The following is an 11,600-nucleotide window of genomic DNA, read 5'->3' as shown; positions in this document are numbered from 1 at the left end:
TATTGCATGAGTCAGATGTGACAGTTTTTACTTAGCTATGGATAAATGGGTGTACTTTATGCAATTCTTTTCTATATCTATATATATTGCTTTTACAGTGGAAATTAGTCTACTTTTCATTTCTTCTTAGATATAAAAATTGCAGCATTATTCCATTCAATATTTGATACTTAAAGGCATTATGTTAATCCACTTTTTGAGAAATAGCTTTTGGCTTCTGTAGTGGTATAAGCTAGTACAGAGCTGATAGTTCATAATAAATGCGGGTTCCTTGGAAGAGGAAAACGAGGTTAAACCTATAATTAAATACACATTTTCTTAAGTCAGTTAAAGCATGAGTAGCTCATCAGTGTGAGATCTCTGGGCGATTCAGATAGAATAATAGGAACAGGCTATCCTGCTGTTTCTATATGTATGCGGAGGTTCATTTGCGTTAATAAAAACATTAAGCTGTTCTCCTGCGAACATCTCTCTTTATGAGACTATTCATCATTGTTATATTTATGAATTTCAAGCTGGACTAATGACAGTATTATACTTTATTCTTTATCTGTAGAATGGGCTATTAATTTAATGTCTAATTCCAAAATGATGTAAGGCAATAGCTTTGGACACATTCTAGATTTAAAGAGAAAGTATTATATTTATATATTAGATTTGATATGTTTTAGTGCGTTTTGCTTTACAGTTTAAAAAAATATTTGACAGATATGTTACGGCAACATGACACTCATTTAGTTACAAAAAGGAAAATTGGATCTGTCCTCCATTTTTGTTCAAATTAAACTCAATTTATTATATACTATTTCAATTACCATCCTCTATCCATTTAATTTCTGACTAAAGCTCTTTACTGTATTGACTTCAATTCTTCTTTCTATTAGTTTACATACACAATAAACATACTGCTGAAATTAACTGTTCCATCCTGTATGAATCAATGCCCTTGGCTGTCGGCGCTGACATTGGCTGGTTGCACTCACTGTTAATATCTCTGGTGGTTTAGGTATGTGGATAACTGACAGCAAGCATATAACTTTCCTAGAGTGCCACTACAAGAAAAATTAAAGAGAAATATCACAACCCCCCCCCCAACTAGAATAATGTGTGGATTGTAAGTCGTAATTATCATCTCCGGACAGTAAGCAGGCACACAGTCTCGACCCAATTCATAAGTTCAGAGAAACTGTATAACCAACTATTAAATTGTTCATGAGCATACAGAATGCAGACTATTTGCTAACTTAGGGTGCACTAATAATGGGCCAAGTATCACTCAATTCTCGATAATTGACCAATGTAAACATGCTGCCAATCAGCTGATAAATGAGCAAAATGATCATTTGTATGCTGAAATAATACACTTTTGTTTAGTTTCCAATAATGATTTTCAGCAGCACATTGTTCTGTACAAATAGGACATGTGCTGCCAAGAAGAATGACAGCATATGCGCGCAGAATGACTATGTTAACAATTGTTCTGTGCTCTTGGAAGTGCAGTTAGTCTGTATAAAAAGGCTATTAGCGTCTATGTGGCTGATCGCCGGTCGTTTAATGCTGAGGAATAAAAGTGATTCTCGATATACTCACATACTTAATTTCTGTGTCTGCTCGGAAAATATTATTGACCTTCAGATATAGGGTTAATCTGCTGGTTAATAGCATTATGAAGATGCTGAAAATACAGCCACCGGGAGAAAATGAGCTTTATTTGTCAAGTGAGCTGCCATTTTTCAGTCATGCAGGCATGCCTGGAGTGATAGCAGTCACCACTCACAGCACTCAGAGCGCCGGCGGTATGCACGCCCTGGGACTGATTGACAGTGGACTCTACTGTGTATCAGAGCAGAGCCGGCTGTCAGTGCAAGGGGCATGCTTACAGCTGTCACTCAGTACTGTGAGCAGTGAATGTAATTGCTCTGTATGACTGAAAGTCGTGTCTCCTGTGAAAAATAAAGTTCACTGCATCATAATTGCTGTGTTGCTCGCCACAGGGGAGGCACTGGTCTCTTCTATGACCTGGCACGCCACATGGAAGTGTGGGTCCTGGCTGGGTGTGAGGGCTTTGTGCCCGTGCAGGACACCTGTAGCTGATGGTGTTTGCTGGCCAGGACCATATGTTCAATAAAGGAGACTCCCGTTCTATAATATAGTCTTTACATAATGGTAACTTGGTAAAGGGTAGCGTGTAGAGTTGAGGGAATATGTACAGATTTGGTGCCGAATATGAATTTGCCATATTTGTGCCATATTGCTATCCTATTTGTGCAGAATTTATGTTAGATGATCGATTCTGAACATATTTGGTAATTTCAACTCCCATTGATGCCTATGACGTTTGGCTATATTCGGCAAATATTGCAAAACCAATATTCACCGACGATTGTAATCGTAGCCGAATTTTGCAAAATGTGCTCAACTCTAGTAGCGGGTGCATAATGTCTTATGGACATTTCCTTCACAGTGGAAGGAATTATCATAAACGCAGTATCATTCCACTGTAGTCTATGCCCCAGCCGGTGAAGCACACTGTTTCGCCCTACTTCATCACTGCCTAGCTTTCTGCCACAGTCCTGATCAACGAGCCTTTCTACCTGCTCAATGGCTCTGCATCCTATTACTGGCACCCTGCATCTATCGGTCAGGGCTCCAACTAGTCCCACAAACTCAGTCCAGTGCAGGTCCGTTACCATTGGTGTGTTGCAAGCTCAGGGTTTATCGTGACGCTATCCAAGGACCCCTTTTTCTGTGGAATGCTGCGCTGTCTCTTCAGTCAATTCAGAGTTGTGCTACTCCCTTGTCCCTTAGTCTTGTTTCCTTGGTAGTTCACAGAAAATGGCAGCATTTCTTGCAGAAACTTCCTACTCAAACTTGTCCCTAACTGCCTAACTACAGGAAGCAGTCGCTTGCACTGGCATTAAACCCCTCTCATTATGGGCTAGTCCCAAACATTAACCCTAATGTCACTACCTAAGTACAGTTAACTATCTCATACTTCCTACCTTGTGTTCTAAGTTTTACACTATGTCTTACCCATCACTTACCCTGTACTGTACACTATACATTACCAAAATTATCTTACATTACTACATATATAAAAGACGCAAGACATGAAACACACAACGCGATTGGTGTCTTCAGGGGTAGGAATGCAACAGTCCAGTCCACACCCCTAATACCCACACTTTCAGTACAGCAGCCAGGTAACTTTATAAGGCTAATAGCTGAAGAGCCTGGCGTTGCCCGGGCATAGTAACTATGTGTGGTTAGTTATAACAAATTATAATGATTATATTGCACATAAAAACATTTCACATCATATATTCAACACTACAGATTTGCAACACAAATTACCTAAATGATTACCCAAATATTGATAGTATTTTGAACAGCACCACACTTTTCTCCTTTAGACCTTATTCACACATTATTGGAGTAAAACAATCATAAAAAAGTATATTAGAAACTTGTCACCACTCCTTTATTTTTCTCCCACTCGTGGTTTTGGCTTTTAAATACTGAGGTAAAATACTGACCAAATACTGAATGTGTGAATGAGGCCTTATACAGAGCCTCCACCTGCAGCGCCTCACTCTTCTCTATGCACAGCCTCATATTGCAGAAGCACTTCACTTTCATTTTCCCATCACGCCTCTCATTTCCCCCGACATTTCTGATTTTCCCTTCTCTCCTCTCATTTTCCCCTGACACCTCACATTTTCCCCTTCACACTTCTCATTTTCCACCTCACCTGTTATTTTGACCTCACACCTGTCATTTTCCGATCACTCCACTATTTTCCTCTCACTCCTCTATTTTCCACTCACACCACTTCATTTTCACCTAACACCTCTCATTTTTACCTCACACCTCTCATTTTCCCCTCATTAAACTCTTCTGCCCTCAGTCCTCTCATTTTCTCCTCACTCCTCTCACTTTCCCCTCACTCCTCTCATTTTCACCTCACTCCTCTCATTTTTCAACTCACTCTTCCGCTCACATGTGCACAACAACTTCCTGTTATGAGCACAGCGGTGTAATCCATGAGGGTCCTCCCTTTCTCTTTACATCATGGCTCACAGGAGCAACTCTATTCTAGGCATGACAGAGCTAGATGTGGTCTGTGCCTGCGACACACTGATACTCTGAAGGTGGTGGCCCTGATTGTAGCTCGCAGCAGCTGGGACGTCACAACTGGTGAGTTTTGCAAGGTGGCTTTTGAGTTGAATCTGTCTCCACACATGTGCCCTAACAACATGGACCGTGTGGACGGGGCTTTGCTTGTGGAGTTAGTGTGGCTCTGCGGAGTGGGAATGGCTTGATACATACACACACATACATACACTCAGCTTTATATATATATATATATATATATACAGTATATATACAGTGGGGCAAAAAAGTATTTAGTCAGTCAGCAATAGTGCAAGTTCCATCACTTAAAAAGATGAGAGGCGTCTGTAATTTACATCATAGGTAGACCTCAACTATGGGAGACAAACTGAGAAAAAAAAAATCCAGAAAATCACATTGTCTGTTTTTTTAACATTTTATTTGCATATTATGGTGGAAAATAAGTATTTGGTCAGAAACAAAATTTCATCTCAATATTTTGTAATATATCCTTTGTTGGCAATGACAGAGGTCAATTGTTTTCTGTAAGTCTTCACAAGGTTGCCATACACTGTTGTTGGTATGTTGGCCCATTCCTCCATGCAGATCTCCTCTAGAGCAGTGATGTTTTTGGCTTTTCGCTTGGCAACACGGACTTTCAACTCCCTCCAAAGGTTTTCTATAAGGTTGAGATCTGGAGACTGGCTAGGCCACTCCAGGACCTTGAAATGCTTCTTACGAAGCCACTCCTTCGTTGCCCTGGCGGTGTGCTTTGGATCATTATCATGTTGAAAGACCCAGCCATGTTTCATCTTCAATGCCCTTGCTGATGGAAGGAGGTTTGCACTCAAAATCTCACGATACATGGCCCCATTCATTCTTTCATGTACCCGGAGCAGTCGTCCTGGCCCCTTTGCAGAGAAACATCCCCAAAGCATGATGTTTCCACCACCATGCTTTACAGTAGGTATGGTCTTTGATGGATGCAACTCAGTATTCTTTTTCCTCCAAACACGACAAGTTGTGTTTCTACCAAACAGTTCCAGTTTGGTTTCATCAGACCATAGGACATTCTCCCAAAACTCCTCTGGATCATCCAAATGCTCTCTAGCAAACTTCAGATGGGCCCGGACATGTACTGGCTTAAGCAGTGGGACACGTCTGGCACTGCAGGATCTGAGTCCATGGTGGCGTAGTGTGTTACTTATGGTAGGCCTTGTTACATTGGTCCCAGCTCTCTGCAGTTCATTCACTAGGTCCCCCCGCGTGGTTCTGGGATTTTTGCTCACCGTTCTTGTGATCATTCTGACCCCACGGGGTGGGATTTTGCGTGGAGCCCCAGATCGAGGGAGATTATCAGTGGTCTTGTATGTCTTCCATTTTCTAATTATTGCTCCCACTGTTGATTTCTTCACTCCAAGCTGGTTGGCTATTGCAGATTCAGTCTTCCCAGCCTGGTGCAGGGCTACAATTTTGTTTCTGGTGTCCTTTGACAGCTCTTTGGTCTTCACCATAGTGGAGTTTGGAGTCAGACTGTTTGAGTGTGTGCACAGGTGTCTTTTTATACTGATAACAAGTTTAAACAGGTGCCATTACTACAGGTAATGAGTGGAGGAAAGAGGAGACTCTTAAAGAAGAAGTTACAGGTCTGTGAGAGCCAGAAATCTTGATTGTTTGTTTCTGACCAAATACTTATTTTCCACCATAATATGCAAATAATATGATAAAAAAACAGACAATGTGATTTTCTGGATTTTTGTTTTCTCAGTTTGTCTCCCATAGTTGAGGTCTACCTATGATGTAAATTACAGACGCCTCTCATCTTTTTAAGTGGTGGAACTTGCACTATTGCTGACTGACTAAATACTTTTTTGCCCCACTGTATCTATATATAGATTAGCCTGCAGATTGAATTTATATCTGTAGTTTAATAGCGTCAACATGACAGGTTCCCTTTAAGATGGGGTTTTAATAGTGACAGATTCCGTTTAAGCAATACATGGTGTCCTGTAAAATGAATTGTATGTCTAAGGCACTTCTTGCAGCAACCAGCTAATTAATATTCTTTAAGTGCTGCATGAAGGATTATGCTAACCATAAGTGAGCTCCTGAAGGGTGCACATTTTTTCTAAATCAGACAAAACCTTTATAGTTTGTTTACATATGAATTACATTTGCTGGACTATGGCAATCATAAATGTCTTACTTAGAAGACCAGGAAAAGAAAAAAGGCCAATGCATAAATTTGCGCACACCTACTGTATATCAAAAGGATAAATATATAACCTTTATTATAGTCAAAACACATGAACAAATTTAAAACCAATTAAAAACATAGTGAAGGAACACCCTTCCCCATATGGAAATGCCAGAATAATATAGTACCCTGTGCAATGCTGAAAGCCTAGATGAGATAATATATAACAAAGAAAATTGTCACAAAATTGTCTTAGAAAACTGAGCCAAAAAGCCGTAATGCAAAGTAATAGGCAAAGAAATTAGGCCCCTGTTGTAGTATAACTAATGCAACCTGATAGTGCACAAAAGAATGGAAATAAGAGTACCGCATATACTTGAGTATAAGCCGATCCGAGTATAAGTCGACCCGAGTATAAGCCGACCCCCCTAATTTTGCAACAAAAAAACTGGGAAAACTAATTGACTCGAGTACAAGCCTAGGGTTCATTATGGCCCCATAAGATGATCGATATACAAATATGCCCCATATAATGCTCCATGCAGTTCTTTATGGCCCCATAAGATGCTCCATACAAAATTTGCCCCATATAATGCTCCATGCAGTTATGGCCCCATAGATGCGCCATATAATGCTCCATGCAGTTATGGCCCCATATAATGCTCCATGCAGTTATGGCCCCATAGATGCCCCATATAATGCTCCATGCAATTATGGCCCCATATAATGCTCCATGCAGTTATGGCCTCATAGATGCCCCATATAATGCTCCATGTATTTATGGCCCCATAGATGCCCCATATAATGCTCCATGCAGTTATGGCCCCAAATAATGCTCCATGCAGTTATGGCCCCATAGATGCCCCATATAATGCTTCATGCAGTTATGGCCCCATATAATGTTCCATGCAGTTATGGCCCCATAGATGCCCCATATAATGCTCCATGCAGTTATGGCCCCATAGACGCTCCATGCAGTTCTTGCCATGCATTGTGCAACATGTAATGCTGCTGCTGCACTAAAAAAAAAAAAATGACATACCTCTCGTCGCTGCTCCTCAGCATCCCGTCTCTCCGCACTGATTGTTCAGGCAGAGGGCGATGCGCACACTAATACGTCATCGCGCCCTCTGATCTGAACAGTCAGAGCAAGAGGACGGGAAGACGAGGCAGCGGTGGAATGCAGAAAGGTGAATATGACATACTCACCTGCTCCCGGCGCTCCTGACGCGGTCCCTGCATGTCCCACGGTCTTCGGGTGCGGCAGCTTCTTCCTGTAGTGAGCGGTCACATGATACCGCTCATTACAGTAATGAATATGCGGCTCCACCCCTATGGGAGTGGAGTCCATATTCATAACTTTAATGAGCAGTACCAGTGACCGCTGAACAGGGGAAGAAGCTGCAGGCGCCCGAAGACCGTGGGACATGCAGGGACCGCGTCAGGAGCGCCGGGAGCAGGTGAGTAGGTCATATTCACCTTTCCGCGTTCCACCGCCGCCTCGTCTTCCCGTCCTCTTGCTCTGACTGTTCAGGTCAGAGGGCGCGATGACGTATTAGTGTGCACGCCGCCCTCTGCCTGAACAGTCAGGAGCGCTGGGAGCGGGTGAGTATTTGACAGGCGTCGCTCCCCCTCACCCGCCGACCCCCCCGCCTTCCATGACTCGAGTATAAGCCGAGAGGGGCACTTTCAGCCCATTTTTTTGGGCTGAAAATCTCGGCTTATACTCGAGTATATACGGTAAGCATAAATGGGTACAGGTACAGGGAAAAGTTCAGATTTAAGGCAATAGCTGAACAATTGCCATATCGTGGTTCCTGTAAGAAGCACGAATGGTCACAAGCCTACCCCATGTATTGCCTGGCAAAAAGCAGTCAGACTCGAGAGCAGGCAAAGCCTGAGGCTATGTGCACACGTAGAAAAATGTGATAAATTTTGATAAATCTGCAGTGCAAAACTGCTGCGTTTTTTACTGCGGATTTATCGCGGTTTTTAATGCGGATTCTGCTGCGGTTTTCCATCTGCAGTTTTCTATTGGAGCAGATGGAAAACTGCTGCGGATTCCGCACAAAGGAGTGACATGCTGTGGAAAATAATCCGCTGCCTTTCCGCGCGTTTTTTTCCGCAGCATGGGCACAGCGTTTTTGGTTTCCCATAAGTTTACATTGTACTGTAAACTCATGAGAAACTGCTGCGGATCCGCAGCTGCGGAAACACTGCGAATCCGCATCAAAAGCCGCAACGTGTGCACATAGCCTGAATGTGTGCACAGATGAAGATCAGGTATGCAAGAGACTCCAAGGTGTCAGGGAGCCAGAATACGAGGGGAAGGGTGTGGGAAAGTCCAACATTTTTGTCCTATTGCCCTGACATTAGGATGATGATTTATAGGTACAGTATATTTGTATGCCATAGATTTGGATAATATTGCATACCATTTATGCATGTTAGTGGCCTTGTTGTTATGTGTGTTTTTTGTGACAATTATCTTTGTTATATATTATCTCATCTAGGCTTTCCACATTGCACAGGGTACTATATTATTCTGGCATTTCCACATGGGGAAGGCTGTTTCTTCACTATGTTTTTAATTGGTTTTAAATTTGTTCATGTGTTTTGACTATAATAAAGGTTATATATTTATCCTTTTGATCTTTTGATATACAGTAGGTGTGCGCAAATTTACTCATTGGCCTTTTTTCTTTTCCTTGTCATGCACTCTCCATGCATTTTGTAGCACCCTTAATTATATGACAATATCTATATTTTTTGTCATAGTTGTGCACCTGATATCTTACTATTTACTTAGAAGACCAGTCTCAATAAAGTTTTCTGTTTCCATAGTTTGGTTTTGGTTATGTTTCCCTTTCCTCTTGCCTGTCATATCTTCCTTCATTACGTGTATCTTAGTATGTGACCAGGGATCGGTTATTTCATTTTATTGCACACGTTGCGTTTTTGTCGCGTTTTTTCCCGATAAAAACGCTATAAAACCGCAAAAAAAAAACTGCATACAATAAACGCATGCGGTTTTCTTGTGGATTTCTTGCAGAAAATGTCGGGTTTTTCTCAGGAATTTTCTGCGAGAAATCCTGATCGTGTGCACATAGCCTGAAAGTAAAAAAAAGTAGATGAATAACTTACTAGTAGTAAATATTGTAAATATTGATCAAAACAAATTAATTCGTCCTATTCTCTCCAAATCTTTTTGTTCCTGCACAGTACTTACTTTCTCTTCCATAGTGAGCTTGTAAGCACTGCACCGAAGCACTGTTAGCTCCTAATCCTCGCCTGCTTCAGATCCACTAAGCTTCCAGTGCTGCAGCAGCAAAGTTGCCTCTTATAGCATCAGAAGGGCGCCATTTCACCCATTGGCGAGATGCTGCTGCTACTGAAAAAAAAAAAAGATTGGATTAACCCTTTAATTACAGGGCACTATACATATATAAAAGGTTCAAAAAGGACATTGATAAGTCAAAAACAAGAGCAACAAACATGGAGAGAGATCCTGTCTGCAAGGGAGTGAAAAGGCGAGGATCCTGTCTGCAAGGACATACACTTTACCAGTAAAGGGGAAAGATACAGTGGATGGCCACTTATGTGCCACATGGGCACAGCTTTCTACTGTTACAAGACACCTGGAGAGAGAAAACATTGTACAGAAGCTCACACTCGAGTGCCCATGTCAGATCCAATTCCATCTGTCCCTTTAGTGGAAACCTGTCCGCTGATTCATGCTGCCCAAACCACAGTCAGCATGAATCAGATCCTGGCTGCACAATTGCATCCAGGTATACTTTACACTGAAAAGCTCCTTTGTTTCAGAGAAAATAGATCTGGCCGTAGATCATAGGTAGCTGACTTATCCCAGTGCTGCTAGAGGTGATTAATGGCTATATCCCTTAGTGACAGATCTGTCAATCACCTGGACCTGTGCTGGGAGAAGCCAACCAGGGGGCGACACCAGACTACTCTCCTCTCCAGCGATGGCGATACTTTGTGTGAAACACTGGTGCCCGTGGTATAGGCAGCATAAATCAGCTGAATCGCCAATGTGCCCTGCCAATCCGAGGAGCCACAGGCTATTTAGCCCTTTCGTAGCTCAACACCGGCTGTAGAAGTATTGGTAAATTGCTTCTTGTACTTACAGATCAGAGTCTGGTCTTGGGGGAAATAATGTGCTACTGTGTACTCCAGGGAGAAGTCCCATTCAGCCAGGCTTACACCTAAATAGCAATTTCTCTCTAAATTATTGATAGACCGTGCCTCAGCTGTGCTCTGTGGAAAGAAATAAACAGCGAGCAGAACGAGCAGCTCATAGGCTCCTTTTATTAAAAAGTGTGACATGTTCTGTGTACTCAGGGTTAACTCTTATACCATGACATTGTTGTGTTTGAATATTGTAGCAATGTAATATTTACCTGAGGCTTTGTGAAGTGCAGGCCGCAGTCATTCATCTGACAGCCGCCTCTGGGACTTTTCTAGTTGTTTCCTTCTTTCAGCGCTGAATCCAATCTAGTCATGCACCAATGGCTATACAATATAAGTTAGGCCTGTACAACAAAATAAATGATCATTAAGCCTTTCAACAATAGCAACTTCTTTGTGTGTCACGTGTAATGTTCTAATTCATTTTAGCCCTGGGTTCTCATAAATATTTACGAGACAAGTCGGTTACTGGCAAAAGTTGAGCAGCTGGGATATGCTGGGGCACAATTATGGCAATCACATGCAGGGTTAGACAATCAGCCTACTTACAATAACCAGTAGTTAAAGACAACAGCATTTCTAGATAGATCAAAATATTACTTCTTAAAGTGGATGTACTCATTTAGGCTGAGCGCTGTTAAGTACTGTGTGTATATATATATATATATATATATATATATATATATATATATATATACACAGGGGCTTCTCACAAAATCAGAATATCATTTAAAAGTTAATTTATTTCAGTTCTTCGATACAAAAAGTGAATCTCATATATTAGATTACAAACAGAGTGATCTAATTCACGTGTTTATTTCTGTTAATGTTGATGATTATGGCTTACAGACAATGAAAACCTAAAAGTCATTATCTCAGTAAATTAGAATACTTTATAACACCAGCTTGAAAAATAATTTTAAAATCCAAAATGTTGGCCTACTGAAATGTATGTTCAGTAAATGCACTCAATACTTGGTCAGGGCCCCTTTTGCATCAATTACTGCATTAATGTGGCTTGGCATGGAGGCGATCAGTCTGTGGAACTGCTGAGTTGTTATGGAAGCCCAGGTTGCTTTGA

General features: G+C 41.5%; 1 long non-coding RNA gene across 1 annotated transcript; it reads right to left on the bottom strand.

Moving 5' to 3' along the window:
- Positions 1 to 242: 242 nt before the first annotated feature.
- On the bottom strand, positions 243 to 10,556 carry LOC138674093 (uncharacterized). The gene is made up of 3 exons (XR_011320478.1): positions 10,459 to 10,556; positions 9,540 to 9,701; positions 243 to 296 (listed from the first exon to the last, which is right to left on the bottom strand). It is a non-coding gene; the product is annotated as an uncharacterized lncRNA (long non-coding RNA).
- Positions 10,557 to 11,600: the final 1,044 nt, after the last annotated feature.

Source organism: Ranitomeya imitator, chromosome 4 (genome assembly GCF_032444005.1).
Source record: "Ranitomeya imitator isolate aRanImi1 chromosome 4, aRanImi1.pri, whole genome shotgun sequence".
NCBI lineage: Eukaryota > Metazoa > Chordata > Amphibia > Anura > Dendrobatidae > Ranitomeya > Ranitomeya imitator.
The sequence above is the reverse complement of the archived record's forward strand: the minus strand, read 5'-3'. Positions and strand labels throughout refer to the sequence as shown.